At 43.6% G+C, this 21,275-nt stretch overlaps 1 protein-coding gene across 1 annotated transcript in view; it reads left to right on the forward strand.

Annotated features, from left to right (window-relative positions):
• Positions 1 to 21,275, forward strand: part of Pag1 (phosphoprotein membrane anchor with glycosphingolipid microdomains 1) — a 138,944-nt gene that overhangs the window by 68,275 nt on the left and 49,394 nt on the right. Inside the window, exon 3 of the mRNA XM_036178448.1 lies at positions 15,136 to 15,230. The gene's annotated coding sequence lies outside the window, so the exon portion shown is untranslated. The remainder of the gene's footprint in view (positions 1 to 15,135; positions 15,231 to 21,275) is intronic.

Here is a 21,275-nt window from a genome sequence, read left to right on the forward strand (position 1 = left end):
GCAGATGACCTGGTGTAGACCCATATCTGCCCAGTGCTTACTGCTTCAGTCTCTGTGAGCACATATGTGTTGTTTAGTTGATTCAGAGGGCTGTGTTCTCCAGGTGTCCTCCAGCCCCTCTGAGATGCCATTATTTTTTAAAAAGCAAGTTATAGAGATGGCATTCTCATGTCATACAGTGCATTCATTTCCAGTGCCCAGCACAGTGGCTGTCAGTGTACCCAGAGGCATGCAACCATCGCAGTCAGCTTTAGAACATTTACATAAACCCAAAAGCAGCTTTCACTGCCCTGCTGTCCTCCCACCCCACCCACAAGTAAGCCCCCCCCCCCACCTTAAGCACCCTCTGATTCCCTTCTGTCTCCCTGGGACAGGACAGGCAGCCCCTTCTAAACACTTGCCTGGGATGGTTGTAGCTGTGAGAGTTTGCTGAATCTAATGGAAAAGTCTACAGTTTCTGCATGTGACCGCTGAAAAGATTGTGTCACTGGGAATGATAACAACTGAAAATAACCACGCATCCAGAATGGAGGAAAGTACTTTACAGGCACTGCCGGTTGTAGGCTCCAGTCAGTTGCTCTTTCTCTTCACATGAAGTGCTTTTAACAGACAAAATTTGCAATAAATAGCTTATCGATTTCATAGTTTTAGGCCTCGGGTGTACTATGTAGCAAAAGCCCCTGGGGACTTTCTGTGTGTTGAATTTGAAGGGATGACTCCTCCCCTCTGAGAGGTTAGGGCACAGTGGGGAGAGATGAATTTGCAAAAACAAGTGAGTACGAATAATGTCAGAGTCTCTTAACAGCACAGTGCGTATGGAAGGGACAGTCACTTCAGCTGGAGCCTTGTGAGGCAGAGCTCTGAGAAACAGCTCCCGCAGAGGGTAGCTAGAGGCCACGGAAGCGGTAGGAAGGCTTGAACAAGGAGAGAAGGAAATGGAGGTGAAGGACCAGAGTGGTCAAACACGTGAAGATAGGACACATCGTAAGGCCTTGGGATGTGAGCAGATGACATAGCCGAGGGATGATGGAAAGGAAGGTACTGAGGAGAATCCTTTGAACTATGAATCAGTATCTAGAAAGTCCTGTGTGAGGTACCAAGAGCCCAGGCTTCACCTACCACATTCATTTCCTGTGACGGCTATGGCAAAGAACCACAAACCAGTGGTTCAGAATAATACTTCCCTTCCCAGAGTTATAGAGTCCACAAGTCTACAGTCAAGGTGCCTCAGAGAGAGCCATGTTTCTCCTGCAACTCTAGGAGAGGGATCTTCTTTGCCTTTCCAGCTGTGATAGCCTCTGGTACTCCCCCTATCTGCCCCTAGCATCATATAATGGTCTCCCCACATCTCTTGTGTCATCTTCCCTCTATGCAACTGGTCCCTCGACCTTTTTCCCTTTTGCCTGTCCATCATCCTTTCTATACACACATCCAGCCATGCTTGATAAAAATCTTCCAGCCTGAAAATAGAAAGTTCAAAGAAACTCACTGAAGAAAAGGACTTCCAGATCAGATAAACGACTCCAAATAAGGAGGAAAGAGACGTTTTTTGCCAAAATCATCATGTGAAAATGTTCATGCCCTGCGTATTTAGTTATGAAAAGCGTGTGAGCCAGGTAGTGTTGACAGCAGGAAGTACAAGTGACAGCTGTGTTTCCGGCGTGAGCTCTTATATGCCTGGTGCTTTACAGCTGGTGAACAGAGCACTTCCTGTGTTTGGAAATGGTTCAGATATGAAGTGGGCTGCTCCATAGAGGCTCTCACAGCAGCAGTGTTCAGAGGTAGGACTTGGGGGAAGTGATTGGGTCATTAGGCTGTCTGGCTTCATCAATACACTCAATCGATTCATGGATTCATAACTTGATGGCATTATGAGGAGGTAGTGAAACTTAGGAGGTGGGAATGACGTGGAGAAAGGAGGCTACTAGAGATGCACACTTGAAAGATAATACTTTGGCCTTGGCCCCATCCTGTTTGGCTGTTTGCTTCCTGGCTGCTGTGAGGTGAGCAGCCTCCTCTCCCATAGACTGTCACTGATGTGACTGATGTTCTGCTTCAGCTCTGGCCTGGAACGATGGATTTCTGAAGACAGACACAAAATTTAATTGTTCCTCTTAGGTGTTTGTCACAGTGACAAAAACTGACAAGCACATGCTTTATTTCTATGATGGCCTCACACCAACTCCCTGGAGGAAGAATAACTCGATCTCTTTAGGAAAGGGAACAGAAAATCCCAGGTCGTGGAGTCTCCTCAACACCACAGGTACCATGTTTCACCGCCGTCCTAATGCCTGCATGTCTCGGCCACACATCCTTGGTACCACATAGATTTTTTTTCTTAGCTTCTACCTTTCATATTAGCTCCCAAAAATCTTCTGCCAACTGCCAACTTTGAAGAATCACAGAGATTAGCAATTATTCTCATCTATGTTACTTATTTATGAAGTGGACTGGTCATTTGAGTAACAAGCTTGATAAATAATGTCCTTTAAGTAGGCCACCAATAATATCTTATAAACTTGTATTTCATTTTGATAATGGTAATAATAACTTTCTCATTCATGATACTTAATCAATGGATACTATCATAAACAATACAGAAAGTTCCACAGAAATAAAATTTTGTTCCTAGCCAAACTTCAAGATATTTCCTGGTGCTTAATCTAAAAATGTCAGTACCTGGTCTAGAAATATTGTCCATACTTCTTCATAAGAAATAGTTGTTGGATGCTAGAGAGATGGCTACCTGGGTAAAACATGCGGACTTGAGTTTGGATCCCCAGCACCCATGTAAAGAGCTGGATGGCAGCACCTCGACCCCAGCACCAAAGACGGTGTCAGGGAGAAGACAGACAGATCCCCAGAGCTCCCTGGCCATCTGGGCTAACCTATCTGTGAGCTCCGGTTCCAATGAAGAAAATTGGTCTCAAAAATGAGAGAGGAAAGCCACAGGAAAGGAGGAAGATAGTTAATATTAGCCTTTGGCCCTCTTGTGCTCATACACATGTGTCCACATGAACTTACTTAAACACCACACCACACACACACACACACACACACACACACACACACACACACACACATACACACACACAAATATACACAAATACACACAAATAAATAGCTGTTAATTGTTTTACTAATTCTTCCCAAAGTTCTGGAATCCATAATCTGCAGTCACGGTGTTTCAGAGCCATGTTTCTCTTGTAACCTCTAGAGGAGGAATCCCCATGCCATCCCCAGCTTCTTGGTCTGAAGGAAGAAGGCAGAGAAAAACAGTTACTAAATATACTGTATCCAAGGCACAGAACTATAGTCCCGAAGCCGTTCATCTTCTGAAGTGTTGATGTAATAGACACAGCAGTGACTTCCCCCCTACCACGCTATCACAGGAATGAGCTGCACCATTTGTAGTTCAACTCTAGAGCAGCGCTTAGGACAAATGCAGGGACACAGCTGCCCCTGACTGACACTGTGGTCCCCCAAGGACCCTGCTCACACACGGGGAGCTCTCTGCTTTCAGCATCCCTTTCAAAGGACATTAAGGGCCTGATGAGACAGCATACCAAGTCCCTGGTTGCTCCAGGTCAGAGGTTCCTTTTGCTACAATGCACCTTTCTGATTTCTTTCTGTGGTGATTTTATATAGTTTTTCTCACCTTTACTACTTAACTATAGGGCAGTTGCCATAGCAACACCTGTTGATAGCAGACCGGAAAGAAAACTGAATGCCATTTGCAGAAGGAAGCTGCTGCTGTGTTCTTGCTCCTTACTCAGACCAAAGGATCCTTGCTTTCTTTCTAATCTTGTGAGCGATACCTGTTTTCTTCATGTTGGCAGGTGGTTGAAACTGTTCTTTGCAGTTTCCGTTTTTACATGCTAAGCTATGGCTACGTCACCCTCTGGAGTATTTTGTTGCCTGGTGATTTTGCTGACTATAACACAGGGCATTTCTTTATTAATTTTTACATAGTTTTTGTTAGATTTTTCTTTCTGCAAATGACCTATTCAGCTCTGTAATCCCCTTATTGGGCTTTTTCATGGTTTTGTTTGTTTGTTTGTTTGTTTTTTCTGAGTCTTTTTTTTTTAATTCAGGAATTTTTTATTCATTTTACATACCAATCACAGATTTCCCCTCTCCTCTCTCCTTCCCCTCACGCCTTCCCCCACAACACGTCCCCCATTCCCTGCTCCAACAAGGTAGGGTCTCCCATGAGGAGTCAGCAGAGCCTAGTGCATTCAGTAGAAGCAGGTCCAAGCCCCTCCCCCTGCATCAAGGCTGTGCAAGGTGTCCCACCATAGGTAGTGGGCTCCAAAAAGCCAGAAAGAGGAAATCAAATGTATTTACCATTAACAGTTTTGTAGAGGTAAAAGTAACATACAGTTTAGTTCTCTTATTTGGTGTACAGCATCTACTAGTTTCTAGTATCTGTATATCCCCGTGAAACTGTTACTGTTGTTGAACAAACACCATCTGTTCAGTGGATCTTGGGAAGCAGTTAGTGGGAAGGAAAATGATGGGAGAAGGGTACTTCATTACCATGAGCAAACTGGACAGAAGAGGGCAGATCCAAAGAGTGTTGTCCCTAAAGGGCCATTGCTCACATTGCTCACCAGGACTTTTAATTAGTGACCCTTTGTCAGATTTGTAGAACTCAGAACATGTGTAACCTTCAAGTAAGTTGAGAATGTGTATCAGAGAAATGGACTGATACTCTTGGACCTGCCTGAGGCCAAAATGGACTTCCTCAAATGTCCTATGTAAGTATTTTGCTTGCAGATGTCAGCAAAGGTAGCCTTTTAGGAGTTCAGACTCTTCTGCGAGAAACCATGGCTCTCACCATGTAGTCCTGACAGTCCTGGAACTCACTGAGTAGACCAAGGTGGCCTCAGACTCCTAGAGACCCACCTGTCTCTGCCTCCTGAGTGCTGCAGTTAGTGCTGTGTGCCACTGTGCCACGCTACAGCCTGTTTTTAATTCTCTCCTTTTCGTCTTCATTTCCTCCCTCCCCTCTCATGCCCTTTTCCATGGTCAGTTGGGTGGATGTACATTCCGTCTTTGATGGGGTAGCCAGCCAGGCAAAGAGCTGCAAATAGTAGAACATAGATTTCCTCTGTAATTCAAAATGTCACCAAACAACTAGGAAATAAAGCTAGGCTTATATGTGATGGCCATTAGCTCTATGGATGTATTAGAAGAAATATATTTTAGGTGTTAAGTAAAATGAAAAGATTCCTTAAAAAGAAATACACTAAAGAAACCACCCATCATTAGTGTTGTTTTATTGAAGCTGAGATGTTTCAGAGCCATGCCCCCATTTAAATGGGCATTTGGGCCCAGCTGGTCTGGGTGCAGCATTACAGCAACCTTTGGGTGAAGGGTTTCATTTGATTGCAGAACAGGTCCTTGTCACCACCAGAGTTAAATGTCATGAAATACGGTCAGAGGGATCTTGCTCCTGGCTCTGATCCTATGTGGTCCTAGCTGATCCTTGGTTTCCTTTCCCTCCCATTCAGAGCTGAGCTGTCATGGAGTTTGCTCTCAGCTCTAAAAGTATCTTAAGCTTACTCTGAAATGGGTGCAAGTCCTGAGGAACAGAACAAAACACAAAGATGAAAGCTGTCAGAAACCCAGGTGGTCTCAGAATTGTGAACACTGGATGACTTTTCTGAGAAGAGACAGCATGAACAGAGTGGAATCAGAGAAAACAAATGGGCTCTCGCCTACCATGTGCAAGGCCTAGGTTCAGTCCCCAGTACCAAAGTGAACTAACAGTGACCTATCATGGCAATGTTTATACAGTATGTTCTAGTAGAGTAAAAACAGTTCTCAAAGAATTCCAGCCAGCCCAAAGTCTTGTGGGGTCCTTTCATAACTGTCTCACAATTATAATTACGGAATTTTCTCTTTCATTCTGCTGCATGTTGTTTTTGTAATTAGGCCTGCAAGCTAGTCCTGAAAATGATGTTTTAAAATGCATGCTCCATCTTTGAAATGGTATAATGAATGATGTGAACCTGCCTGCTCCTTCGATGTTCCTTTGAATTTCTATAATTAAGAAACAGCAGCAGCAAGGTGGCTGTGTCAGCCTTGATGTGAGGGCTGGAATGCCCTGAGCATTACCTGCCTCGCCCTCCCCTCTCTGCCTCAGAGGTAGGATAAGATGGTAGGAAGTGTGGCTGCTTTTCCATGCACTGGTTCTGATGGTTTTCCAGGGCCGCCATAACAGAGTGGCACAGAGTGTGTGGCTTGGATGACAGCAGCAGCTTGTGTCAACTCTGTGCTGGGACTAAGATCCAGGTGTCAGCAAGGCATGCCGCTGCAGTGGCTGCAAGCAAGTATGCCAGGCCTCCTGCTCTCTGCAGCACCTTGATTTAAGGCAACAAAGTCTCAGTTTGGATCATGTTCTCCCAGTGTGTGTGCATGACTCTGGATCTAGGTGTGTGTGTGTGAGTGTGTGTGTGTGTGTGTGTGAGTGTGTGTGTGTGTGTGAGTGTGTGTGTGTGTGTGTGTGTGTGTGTGTGTGTGTGTGTGTGTGTGTGTGTACATTTTTGCCGAGACAGTTGAACCTCTAATGGTCTCAGAAAGGTAGCAGGTAAGTGTGTATACTTGGATATGCACAGTTCAGCAGTATGAGTGTATCACCCTGCCGAGATATAGCCTCCTCTTCAATTCTTCTAAACACACCATGTCTTACTACTCATAACACAGCCCATATGCACCGAGCTCCCACTGATTACTGCATGGCTCTATTGGGGTGCTTGAGCACACATTGGCTCATGCATTGTTTACCTTCAGGTGAGTTTCCTTGTCTTCCTCTGAGATACTAAGCATGACATCTTACTGAATGTATCAGAACTGCCAAGTTCAACTTAGATCATCAAGTAATTGTTTCTCATCAGAGAACGGCTGGGGTGTCCTGCATGTGGTGACACCTCATAGAACAAGCCCTCTGTGTAGATGCTACCAATGGTTGTCTTGTATGATGTCTGCAAGCAGTGTGAAAAGAATGTGACTGAAGTGTGTGTGCGTGTGCGCGTGTGTGTGTGTGTGTGTGTGTGTGTGTGTCATTGTGTATACAATTCTCCTTTGTATCTGAGTGGGTTGCTTAGGACACACACACTCACAAATATCCAAATATGCTGATGCTTATTTTTTATATAAAATGGCATGGTATTTGCATAGAACTTCATACATCCTCCAGGATCCTTTAAATCTTTTTTGGATATAACACCTAGTGGACCATGAATGCTCTGTAAGTAGTTGTTCTACTGTATTGTTTAGAGAATAACAGGGGGAAAAAAAGCTGTTCAGTCATGATGCATTTTTTAATATTTTGATATTCTGTTTTCATTCAGCAACTGCTTGAATCCATGTATACAGAGGGTTAGGGAGAGAGAGAGTTGTTAAATAATATACTCTAAGAAGTCTTGAGTTTGGACAGATGCCTGCTGTAGACTATTATTGTTGTTTGTTTTACCCTTTCGGGGGGCCGCCACCTAGCTCCCAAATAAATTACATATGGAGGCTTATTATTACTTATAAATGCCCAGCCTTAGCTTGGCTTATGTGTTGGCAGCTTTTCTTAACTTAAATTATCCTGTCTACCTTTTACCTCTGGGCTTTTCCCACTCTCTTCCTTGGGTAAGCCCTCCTCTTCCTCTGTGGCTGGCTGTGTAGCTGGGTGGCGGCCCCTGGCCTCCTTCTCTGGCTCCTTCTTTTTCTCCCAGATTTCTCCTTCTACATAGTCTCTCTGCCTGCCAGCCCCACCTGTTTCTCCCTCCTGCCTCGCTCAGCTCTGTAATAGACCATCAGGTGTTTTACACAGGCACAGTAACACAGCTTCACAGAGTTCAACATATACAACATATAACATAAACAAAAGCAACACACCTTAAAAGAATATTCTACAACAGACTGTGGAGTTTTATGAGAATAACTGAACTTGAGTTGTTTATAAAAAGTGCCGTAGCCAGTTCACTGACTAGTGTGTGAACAGTGAACTAGTTAAGCTATAACCAATTGACTTGGGGCCCTGTGTCTCAGTGCTGTATAATTAGTGTCTGATTAGATTGGTGCTCCAGGTTCTCAGAACCTGCTCTGGTTCCAAAAGCTGTATTGACTGGAAATCAAGTTTTTGTTTTATTTTGCTGGAGAAACTCACTTTAATTGATCTAAGGAATTTTCCTCTTACCAGTTTGTGTGTGTGTATGCCATACACTTATAAAGATGGTGATAGATACCTAGTCTAAGTGTGTATATATGGGGACGAAGAATACAGTTACTTTATGGCCCATTTACTGAACGTCAGCCAGCCCCACTGCCTATTCACACAACCTTCTGAAACTCAGGCAACTTTACAGACCAGTCTTTGAAAATGTGGAGGCCTATGAGCAGAGCCTCATCACATCATCGCTGTAACCCCACACAGGTAGCCTGCCTAGGGTCCCTGCCGTACAACTCATTCTGTGGCTCCACCAGAACAGCCAACATGCCCCTGCTATCCCAGGATGGCGTGGGCTGGCACTTGGCCTGTAGATGCTCATGAGGGTGTCAGAGGTGTCTCTGTACTGATTTTCAGCCCCAGATCCTGCACTTAGACCACTTCTAAGAAGAAAACGCCATGCTTGCCTGTCTCCCTTTTATACTCCTACAACTCTGCTTCCTCCAGTCCTTGGGTGCTCTAGAGACTAGCGCTTGGGTGTGGCAACAGAAAACAGAAATTAGAGAAGTTATTTCTTATCAGGACACGTCTGAAGATTGACCTAGGGCTGTGATAGACAAGTCCGCATTCTCGCTGCCCTGTCAGGAAGATGCCCATCTATGAGACAAAGCCAAACCGAAGCCAGAAGCTGATAAATGGCAGTGAATTCTCAGTGCAAAAAAGACGTTTCTGTGCCATAGGGAGTGGGCAGGACTGGGAAAGAGGAGAGCTTATATTCATAAGAAAGGTAATAAAATTGACAGATGAATGAAGAAAGTGAATGAAAAGTGACTTTCCCATTGCTTTGTTACTGTTCTGTATGCATTTCCATTCTCTAAAAGAGTATTCTTTTAAATTGGGGTGAGGGGTCAGGCCTTATTATGTAGCCCAGGCTGGCCTTGAACTCTCCATCCTCCTGCCTCAGCCTCCTGATGCTAACATGTGCCACCTGCTCACCTTGAGAAAATTCTTAAATATTTCTTTTGCTACCAACCTATAAAGGTCATAAGCAGAAACATTTTCTGTATTTTCTGATCTCCAAAGCAGCATGTGATTTCTGAAACTAGCCTTCTCATGCTGGTGTCTGTGCCACTGGCTTTCTGTCCAGATACCCAAGAAGCATGCTGTAGACGCCCCCGAAGTGCTCACATTTGCATACTCTAACCTAGTCCACTCTTTACCAGCCGGGCGGACTGGTTTCCTGTAAAGTGCTCCGTAACTTTCACCATTTCGCCCCTAGTGTTAAAACTGCAAGGCATTCTTCGCCAAGCCACACTCGCGCTACGTGCTCACAGATAAGGTTTGTATTAATGTGTCATTTCACCTCTTTCCAAGGAACAGGCTTATAAATAGAAAGCTTTTGCTTATAAAATGCCAGTTGTTTACGACTAGCCCTTGGCATTAGAATGGTACCTGTCTTCCCAAGGTCTGGAGACTGTAGATAGTATAAAAATATGTATTCAAGGATTCTTATCATCGACTCGCTAAAATTCAAGAAAGCATATTATTCTTGGAGAGATTATTTTATTAAACTGAACCTTTGAGAGGATTTCCAGAAGGAACTATTTTTCCAGTGTCATCTTTATAATCTTTTTGATGACTTAAAAAAAAAAAAAAAAAAAACCCTGACATTCCTAAGCCACCTTATCTTCATGGTGGCCTCTGTCAACTATCCTTTCTCCCCTCTTCCATTTCTCCGTTTGCCACAAGGAAAATGAAACATGAAAACCCCCTCCTCTTAATGGCCTGCCGCTCTGCATACATCAGGGATTTCAGCTGTTTGAGTGCAGGAACAATGAGGCAGGAACGTCAGATGATGCAGGCATGAAGACCGAAACTGTGAACGCATGCAGTAACCGCCAGGGAGGCTGAGCTTGTGGCCAGCAGGACGGGGGAGGGGAGAGAGAAACAGCTGGGGAACTGGTAGGAGATAGCCAAGAACAGGAAAAGCTTAGTGAGGGCAGGCCATGCCAGCAGCCTGCAACAAGACTCCTGGAATACGGGCCTAGGGCACTGGTTCCTCACTTTGCACAGCCACTGCATTGCTGAGCCTCTGAGCAGTTAACACTGTTGTCTCACAGGATTGCTGAAAAGGACTGAATATTGAAATTGGATGGACAGGAGTATCTGTTCTGTCTAAAATAGAGAGAGATCTCTCTAATTTATTGTTAATTTGTTAAACCCATCACAGAATGCCAATGGACTAATGGGAAGTAGCATGAATTAGTTTATGGATTTTTTTTTCTTTACCAAAAATCTATCAAATTGCTGACATTCATTATCTTGACAAATTGGGGATGTGTATAATTAACAGGATTAATAGCTGATTTAGTGGGCGTATCCCAGGGGAGCTGATTAATAAATTGCTACCTCCAAGAGAGGCTCTTGAAGTTTTAGACTAATCCTGTTTCAGTCAACATTAGGCCTCATCTGGGTGAAACTCCATATGCTGCTATAAACTGTGAAAGATGGCTTCCCAATGGCACAGTGCAGGAACCAGGAACACCCTGGCCGTTAGCTCTGTACCCCAAAGCTGAGACACAGACCTGCTCTGGAAACTGTGTAAGTAGCCTCTCCCCAGTCCAATTGCAAACGCCTCAGGATGGAGAGATGGGGCTTAGCCACAGTGGATTGGAAGGAAGTTCACATTTTGTTTTAGCTAAGACGATGTCTACAACAGCAGGATAATGTAGCTGATAAGAAGCTGCTGTGACCTTTGGCTTTCTGTATAAAGAATGGTATGCAAGGCAGCATAGACCATGGCTCTGTACTCTGATTTGACCAGCCACATTCAGTGGAGAATTAATTGCCTTTGAACTGCTCAAGGACAAAAAAAAAAACCACACACAAAAACCAAAGGGAAGTGTTCGCCCCAGGAAGTCTCTTCCTGCCTTCCCTCTTCCCTCACCACTTCTCACACACATCATCATGCCTTCCCCAAAACTGAATTGGTTGTGACTAAAACATGAAGTATTCGGCTGTTTAATGTGTGCTGCTGGTGGAATGTGCCACTGATCACATTCACTGTGCCTCATCCACAATGGATGCTTGTTCAATATTGGTGGAATTTGTTTGTTCAGCTGTGATTTCCCATGCTGAGATGATAGTGTCACTGACCACTGAGAAGACTGTTGATGCCAGACCAGGCCTTTTATCAAATGCAGATCTCATACCACAGGTCCCAGGGTCCCCAAATCAAATGATTCCCATGGCTCTGAGAGCCTTTGGACAGAGCAAGCTTTCAGGTGTTCTGCAAGCATATCACAAACTCCTTCTTGTTTGGACCTTCTTGGGAATGTCACTATCAGTGTTCAGAACCTGTTGCTGGTCATAAGGAAGCTGTCCATAGAGTAAGTATAGAAAAAAATGATGCTGATCCTCACATTCTACAGGCTCTGTGGATGCAGATGCAGAGGAGCAGAAAGATGAGTGGACACCTGGTTTGGGGTGTCCTAAAATCCCACAAGACAGAAGAGCTAACAGGTTGAAAGTGTAGGCTTACTTTGAGTCAGTCCTCTTTTGCAGTATACACATGTACAGATAGTCACACACATGAAAGGAGCCCCAAAGGACCACCATGTCAGTGAGGACTCTTCTACCCAGAGCAGTTCACACGTGACCATTTGTCATAGAGCTCAGTGCTCTGCTTCAGCTCAAGTTAGCGACAGTTCTTTGAGAGTGAAATGGGAAATATTATAATGTCTACATTTTGTGGAATATTTTTTTCAGTAAGAACTTTATTGAGCTATAATCTGCATAGCACACAATCATCCATTTAAATGATGCAGTTTAATGGGTATTAATTAGTATAGAGTGATGCAAGCCTCGTCTGTAGAACGTTTTCACCCCAGTGCCTTCCTCCCATCTTCCCAGTCACTCTTTCTCTATGCAACCAGCTTTATTGATTTGACCATTTTTGGACCTTTCTTATCAATGGGATCACATAATATTCAGGATCACTGGCTTCTTTCCCTTACCATGTGTTCAAAGGGCATCCATGTTGCACCTATGTCAATATGGCATTCCATTCTATAAGTGACTGTGTGTTTACCATTTTTGTCTCTGTTCATCAGCTGATGGACACATGGGTGGTTCTGGTTTGGGGCTGTGATGAATCATGTTACTCTGAACCTCTGTGTATAAGTTTTGTGTGGATTTCCGTTCTTGCTTCTTTTTGTATGTACTTAGGAGTAGAACCGTTGGATGAGATGACAGTTCACGGTTAATACTTTCAGAGCAGTTCAAGACTATTTGGAAAGTGGATGATCATCTTGCACTCTTAGCAGAGGGGCTGCAGGTTCAGATTTCTCCACGTCCTGCCAGCACACATTACTCTTAGCTTTTAGTTCAGACCCATGAGGCAGCATCTCATTGTAGTTTACATTTGCATTTCTTTGATGATGGCATTGACCATCTGTGAATTCATTGGTCCTTTTATAACTTCTTTTTGGAGAAATGCCTATTTAAGACTCTTTGCTCGTTTGGGACTTGGATATTTTATTTTGTTTTAAGAGGTTTTAGATATTCTCACTACATTTCCTTTATCATAAATAGGCTTGTACCCATTTCTCTTCTCTGGGATGTCATCTTTATTATACATAGTGTTTTCTAAAGCTCACAACTTTTTATTTTATATTTTATTGATTGTACATTTAGCATCATATCAATAGCTCTGGCCAGATCTGATCTCATGGAGATTTACCTGTGTTTTCCTTCATAGTAGTTTTGTGTGTGTGTGTGTGTGTGTGTGTGTGTGTGTGTGTGTGTGTGTGATTTTACCTCTTATATTTATCATCTCAACTTAACTTTAATATCACATGAACTCAGGATTCCACTTTCTTGTCTGTGGCTGCTACCTATCCCAGCCCTGTTTGCTAAAGTGATTGTTCTTTCTCCATTGGGTGGTCTTGGCACTTCTGTTAAAAGGCAATTGACCGTGTAAATAAAGGAATGTAAATCTATGGGTTTGCTTGCATGGGTGGTAGTTTTTTCCCATTTAATCTGTGTTTCCATCTGTCTTTGTGATAACACCTCTGTCTCCATCACTGTGTTTCCCTGGAATATTTTTAACTCATTCTCTAGCTGTTTTGACACTGAAAAATTGCACACCATCCTAGACAGTTCAGTTTCTAAGTTGGACTCTTCCTTCACATCTAGTAATAGAAAATGCATTTGATTTTATTTGCGTGTGTGATATTAGGGATTAACCCTAGACCTTTGAGCATGCTACATAGTGCTCTACCACAAACTCACAAACTGCATCCCCAGCCCTGAAATACTATTTCTAATATGCATTGACTGAATTTCACATTTGAAAACAAAAACAAAACAACCCTGACCTGAAGCCATTGGACTTGGATAATTAATCTTGCTCATCTTTCTGCTAATTCAAACGCGTTTTCTGAGCTTGGGCATTGACATAGAGAAGCCAAGAGGTGATTAGAATCTGCATCTAAATCCACGTGCATGGCAGGAGACTGGGAGGAGGTTTGACTTGAAAACTAATGAAAGAGTAGAACATTATCGCTAGAAGTCACTTAGCCCAGGAGCACTTCACCCAACACAACCCTGTCCCTCCCACTTTGTGTGATTGACAGAGAGAGACCTGGATTTGGGTTCGAGGAAGACAGTCGGTGATTGTGCCTCTCGTTCTGATCTTTTTAGATTTAGTTTAGAAATAAGAAAATAACAATGTAGCTGAATGCATTGGCAAACAAAAGGCAACCTTTCTCACTTGACAAATGGCAGGGAAAGAATAGTTACACCTTAATACAATATATACAATATAAATAATGTGTTGATGCTGCAGCAGAAGAAAGCAACACTCAGAAATGATGATCTGTCCAAAAGAACAACAGTTAATACAAATCTGGGTGGCTCATGTTCTATGACTGAATGTTAAACACCACAGAATTTGTACCTCAGTCTGCTGAAGTAATTAAGAAGTTCTGATCTTGGTCAGCAGTTGGAATAGCCTCCTGAGAATAAACTCTTCATTTCCACTCCATTCCTCTCCTCTCCTCTCCTCTCTCGCCCCCCACCCCCATCATAGTGTCTCCTGTAAAGTAAGTGTTCAGGGGCCAGAGAGGCAGTTCATCAGTTCTTCCCGAAGACCCAGGTTTGGTTCCAGCTCAAGGGGTTCCAACACTTCCTCCAGCCTCCACGGGCACCCACACACGGCATACAGATGCGCACACATACACATAGATCAATATTTTAAAAGATAAAGCTAGGTAATCAGTACAGAAGAGATTCGTTAAAAGATGGGAAGGAAAGCAGAGAGGAAAGGGAGGTGGGAGAAGGGCTGGGCAAAACCCTAGAGCCGACCAATGACAGGATGCGGGAGTTGATGAATGGGGACGACTGGGGAGTCTTCTGGGAGCCGCCTCCCTTTCTGAGAATCTTCCTCATTTCCGTAGTGGGGTGCTGATGGAATGGTAAAGGATTAGCTCTACATGCCCTTGGGTCTTGATGTAGGGCACCACACCACCACAGCTTCCCTTCCATCAGAAAATTTCACAATTGAGTCACAGCTTACCTTGCCAAAAAGTCTGAATGTTCTTTTCATATAAATACTGTGTTTTACCTTAAATGTTGGTAACAGTTACTTGATCTTAATTGTACTAAGTAACATACAGATTTATCTGTCACAAACTAGGAAGACTTTGGAAAAAAAAAAAAAGTAAATTGCTTTATATTGGATCAAATAATAATGTGGCTTTTACTTCAGAGGAAAAAACTCACATGTATTCACTGCTGTTGGTACATTTGCCTGTTTAGAAGTTAAACCTGCAGCCCCTTTAGAGAGGAGTGCAAAGCTGCATGTCTGGTGAGCAGGCCAGGGTTTTTCCAGGAAGCCGGCAAGTGTCTTTCACGGCCTGTCCATACGCCTTCCCTGCCCCCCAACATTCTTTCTTTCTTTTTGGTTACAGGCCAAGGAAGGAGGAGAGGGGCTCTCCCATAACAACATTTGAACGGGACACATTACTAGAACTCAGAAGTACTTTTGGACAAGCATTCCTCCAAGGTAAATATTGCCATTGCAGGAAGAAGGGGGCGCATGGTTAGCATTTTCAGATGGCTGCGGGACCGCACAGAGGTTTGATTGTCTAGTCTAGTGCAGACTAGGACTGTGTGAGAGAAAGAGGGGGAGAAAGAAGAAGGGGGGCTGTAGCTGCTTCCTGCAGCCTCGCTAAATGAACCAAGAGAACACCATCTCACCCTGGAGATCCTGGGACTGGTCGGCAAGTGTGTGGGAAATGAGGAGGGAGCAGGCCCATGTGTTTACACTGAAAATAGTGTTCATTCCTTTATGACTAAAGAGTTGAGTGATTCTAATTAAAGGTCCGATAAAGTATATGTTCTGCACATGTCATACAGGGGGGCCTAGACCATTCATTATACTTTGCACCAACTAAGACAACAAATAAAAGTTTGAAGAATCTCTATTCTTTTCTGAAAATGTACACCAAGTAAGCCTTTCATTGATTTGTGTGCAAAATGCTTTCTAAATGTCTCATTTTGGAAGGTTATGTACTTAATGCCTCTTCTAAAGAGGAGCCGTGGAGGGGGAGACATAGACAGTCCTTGGGACCGGAGCAGAGTGGGCCAGCCTTGTCTTACACATCCAGGATCTTCCTCTCTGAATCATGAGCTCAGCAGACACCAAGGCTTAAGGGAAGCAATGGAGCCCACACTCACTTTCACACTTGTGCCTCAGCTCCTGGTGTCTTAACATAAACTTGTGGGAAGTTCCTCTGCTGTTTTCGCTAAGCCCTGAGATTTTGCTTGATGAACCTTTCCTCCTTTTTCCTCACAAAAGTGCCTGTGTACTCATTCATATCCAGAGGGATGAGACAATTGGAATTAAAATCTACTTGTCAACTTTCTTTGATTAGAAGATAATAAATACACAGTTAGTGTTAGCCCACCCTTGGTGTTCTGGAAAGCAGTTTCAGATTGGCAAGGGGAGAGCCGTGTTCTGTCCTCCCCCTCCCCTCCCCCGGCTGCTCGCCTTGGAAGGCTGGTGGGGAGTGTAGGCTGTACATTAGAGGAGAATTTCGTGATACTATTCATTCTCTGCTCTGACAGAGAGGACATTGTTTGCTCACTGGAATAGTCTTGGCAGGAGTCTCTGCTATGCATACAGAATGGGAAACGGCAGAGCAGTGGGAAACCTCAGAATTCTAAGAAACACATCAGCTTAGGGATTTTTTAAAATATATTTTAATAGCTTCTCATTACCAAGATGCAAGTTATAATTTGGGAAGCCGTTTTCCTTGCTTCCTTTCTTCGCCCTGCATTATGCATGTCTTACATAAAAAGGTCCTTATGAGAGCACTGTGCCCATCTCAATATGCAGCAGCGAGAATTTCAATCCTAGAACTTTAGAAAGACTTCCTGCATGTTCCAGACAGCCTTTGATGTTGCTCCGTGTACTTTAGCACTCATTCCATTGCCGGTGATGTTAATCTGAAGCTCATGGAAACAGTTATGTGGCCCCTGAATAAGAGAAAAGGCACGTTTAAAGGTGTGCAGAGTAAAAGCTGCATAGCAAGGGGCGTAGAGAGGGTACCACCCATGGTGCTTAGAACCTGGAAGCTACCAACTGTAGAAGGAAACGGTCAAAGTCTCTGCAGTCAGGACTAGATACTGCCGGGGCAGAAATACAGACTCGAGCTGAGGTCAGGCCTGAGTTTAGAGCTTGTCCCCAAGCTTGCAATGAGATTGTCCCTCATTCCCCAGTCTTGCCATATATGTAGAAGAATAACTCCTTTGAATATTTCCCCCAGCTACTGAATTTTACAAATCAGGAGATTTCTCAGTGTGCAGTTCTGATCGTGTCAGGTCCTCAGATCATTGCAAACCCTCCAGGCTTTGGAGATCAACCTATGTAAAGACTCATCTTCCACAGTCAAGGCCCGTCTTTTACTTGACCGCGGGTGACATGACCAATGAAAATTATTTGTTTTGTAGTTTTTAAACTTTCCAGTATTTGTTGATAATCTTTTTAAAGATATGCTTGCATTTCTCTTTTTTCTAAATCATATATTTTGTTGTTTTTTTAATTTTTTCTGGTTATAATAGAAAGAGGGTGAAAGCTGAAGCTCAGTAATAGCATAGCTACCTCATATGCCTGAGGACCTACATTCAATCCTTAGAATTACAAACCACAATAATAAATAAGAATGATGATAAATAAACAAAAAATAAAGGATGCATTAATATGATGACACTATTTGGGACCGAACAACAGAGAAATCAATAAAAATAACTAAGATCTTCAGCAACCTTCCTCCCTTCCTTTCTTGTTTCCAGTTGATGCATTTTAGTTTATCAGCTTTTAATATAAATTTTGTTGTTTTTAACAATTGAGTAAAGGATTGCTGAGGGTATGCGGTAGATGCCCTTGGCATCTCTAAAATGCTGTTGTACGAGGGCATCTTAGAGAGCTGGGCCAGCCACTCCTGCCTTTGTCGGGAGGTCTGTGGAGGTGCTGCTCAGATGGCGAGGCTATCTACAGAAGACCTGGTGGCCCATCATGACTCTGGCATCCATGGCATCCCAGAGAAACCCATTTGTCCCTCTTGAGTCTGAAGCCCCCGGTACCACTATAGCCGGGGCCTGAGCATTGTTACTGTGGACACCTGGTTTCCCATACCTGTGAGCATGACTCATCAGAAGGGACGGGGGTAGGAGCTCACAGGCAGGCAGATCCTTGGAGGAACCACTATTAACTGGTCAGCTACAGTTGTTCTTAGGGGAGAAGACTAAAGGTCTTGTGTGGCCATTGTTGTAAGTCATCCTTGTCCACTGTGAAGAGAAATGTGTATGAAGGGAAGACACAGCAAAGTCTGAATGGTGTTGTCCTGTTAACAGGACACATCACGGCTCCCGGAAAGGGAGGAGCAAACCCTGAGGTGTGAAACTGCAATCTGCACAGCTCCATATTGTGGTTACTAGGGTACCCATCTTACTGACGATGAAAGAGAAGTTCAGAGAGGGTAAGTACAGGGGTGGTAAGAGCAGAGTCAGCACTGCCATCCAACAAAAGCTTGGAATCTGGGCTTAGGCTACCACGTGACTACCTCCCTAGGCTTGCTGAGCTGTCGCTTCCTTTGGATCTATAAACAGTCACCTCTCTAGAGGTACATCACACACTTGGAAACAAACCTTTATCTGATGGTATGTACGTCTGTAGGAAAATAACTTACAATCGCCTCCTGTCTAAAGTGGACAAAGACAGTGATCATTAAAAACAAAACTCCAGACATTTCCTTCACGCCCCTCCTGGCACACAGTATTTCCAGCAGGCCAGCACCCTCTGCACTGCTGGGAGATTGGGCTCCCAGGGACAGAGCGACTTACAACCTTCAAGAGCACCCTCAGCAGAGGCTGATGTGTCAGGAGATGAACATCTGTCCTCCACCTGATTCCTGGGATCTCGTCTTGACCCCAAACCTCTCAAGGTGTGTTCCAAGGAGCCTTAATAAGTGTAGCTCTCAACCATGGCCCCAAAAGAGATGTTTCTAATTCATAATCAGATATGTTTTACAGATACATGTTAGAGAAGATTAAGTGGATTCACTTGTTATAAGACTTCTCAGAGTTATCTTGTGACCCTCTAAAGTAAGGTGTAGCCTAGAGAGTTTCTCTGTGTCGGGGAGAAGTGTTTATTGGCATCGCTTGGACGTTGCCATCTCAACAGGAAAGAAGAGTCTCGTGACGTGGAGGCAACAGTCTGCTAACTAAAAATCATAAACTCCTTTTAGGATCCCTGCCTCGCAGTCAGACTTTGAAACGATAACCACTGGGACCTGGGGTTTCTCTTCTGTGAAATATGCCAGAGAGAACTGGAGTATTTCTAAGCTCTTTGTAGCTTAGAAACCGGGGACCGATGAGAACATGCCCTATTCCAGAAGGACCACAATACACAACACATGGACAGCAAGCATGGCAGGGTGAAATGAGGAATGGAAGGAGGAGGGCTGGTAGGACACCGTAGAATTCCACAAGGTCCTTTGTGGTGGGCGTGATAGAAACAGACTTTATTTTATTTAATGAGCAGTTTGAAAGGGAACTGTGTTGGTTGCTTCATGATTAATGATGTTCTAAACCCAAACAATTAAATGTTCCCAGAAGAAGCAACTGTTCCCAGTTTTGAGACCAAAATTTCCCCATAGTCTCTTAGATATTGATTTTGGTTCTGCTGCAAGAAGAAGTGGGACCTCAGTAGATGTGAGTCATGGGGAGCCGTGCCCACATTGTCCTCATGCCTGAGCTCCTGAACCATGCAGCCCTGCTTGGTATGTGTGATGTGTGAGTCTTGACTGTCTGAGCTCTGAGGTATTCTCCAAAATCAGACGGGCTGTATGACAGAAAGCCCCAGATCCCTAGTGCAGTCCGAGGAAGTGCTGTCAATAGCAAAGCATGCTGGCCTGACTTTTCACCTGCCCCATGTTTTCAGGGCTCCCATATTCTTCCCATGTTCTCAGCACCCCATCTTCTTTCCCTTTACCCTTTTGTAATTTCTTATAATGTGCATGGGCCCAAAGCACTGAGTTCTTCCTAGCAGCTGCTCCACCTAAATAATTGGGATTCAGCATGTCCAGGGGTTGTACACATTTCACAGTACTAAAGGAAAATCACTGGGATTCAGCATGTCCAGGGGTTGTACACATTTCACAGTACTAAAGGAAAATCACTGGGATTCAGCATGTCCAGGGGTTGTACACATTTCACAGTACTAAAGGAAAATCACTGGGATTCAGCATGTCCAGGGGTTGTACACATTTCATAGTACTAACTATGGTACTACCATGGTACAAATCCAATTTCTGTGTTTAAAGAATTGGTAAGTGAAATGATGACTTAAATGTTTAAGAAAATAATGTTTGAGAAAGGTGTTTTGGAATATGTCAACAGAGAAGATCAGGTGAGCAAGCATACTTCAATGCTTAGGGTTTGTGTAAACATTCATAATTCCCATCTCAGATTTCTGTAGTTCTCGATATTAATTAAACGAGGTTTCTTTATACATATAATGGATAGCCAATTGTTGACAGTAAACATTAAGAAACATCGCAGTTACCACATTACTAACTGCAGTCATGTGCTCAGAATTTGTACATACTTCTCATGATTTTGGAGAGAGAGAGTAATAAAACACAGTATGTACAAATTTCACATAAATGCATAACTAACCCATTGGCCATCACAGCATTTATAATTGCTTGCACTGGGCCTTGCTCAAGACCAAGCCTATCATCATTCAATCATAGATCAAGGAAGGATGCACAAGACCACACAGCCTACCCTGCTGACTGTGAATTGTCAAGGAGAGAAAAGGTCATTGTCTTCTTCCCTAGTGTCCTCACAAGTGAGCCCTCCAGGCTCCAATGGATAGTTCAAAGCCCATGGTCACACAGATGGCCCTAATTAAACTCACCAGATCACAAGATAAAGCACAAAAATGTGGCCTGGCAGTGGTGACACACGCCTTTAATCCCAGTACTCAGGAGGCAGAGACAGGTAGTTGTCTGAGTTCAAGGCCAGTCTGCTCTACAGAGTGAGTTCCAGGATAGCCAGGTCTGTTAAGCAGAGAAACCCTGTCTCGAAAAACCAAAACAAACATCACAAAATCATGAATGTGGAAAAGACACTTGTAAAGAGGATTAACATGGATGGGTTGGGAGATGTGTGTGTGTGTGTGTGTGTGTGTGTGTGTGTGTGTGTGTGTGTATGTGTGTGTGTGTGTCAAAAACCTTTTGCCAGGTTATTTTATTATTAACCACAAATAATTTTGTAAGTTCAGTATTTTTGTCCAAATTCAAGATACCATAAATGCTAGTTATTATAAACCATTTTTATCTATTTTAGTATCATGGATATACTAACTATAGCTTGGAAATTGCATTCTTAGTTCCCAAACCAAGAATATATAGTGTAATTGCCATTTCAAAACTGTTTGGTGGGGCTGGAGAGATGGCTCGGTGGTTCTGAGCACTTGTTGCTCTGGCAGAGGATCCAGGCACAGTTTCCAGCACCACATGGCAGCTCACTACCATCTGTG

The sequence above is a fragment of the Onychomys torridus genome, chromosome 2, assembly GCF_903995425.1.
Source record: "Onychomys torridus chromosome 2, mOncTor1.1, whole genome shotgun sequence".
NCBI lineage: Eukaryota > Metazoa > Chordata > Mammalia > Rodentia > Cricetidae > Onychomys > Onychomys torridus.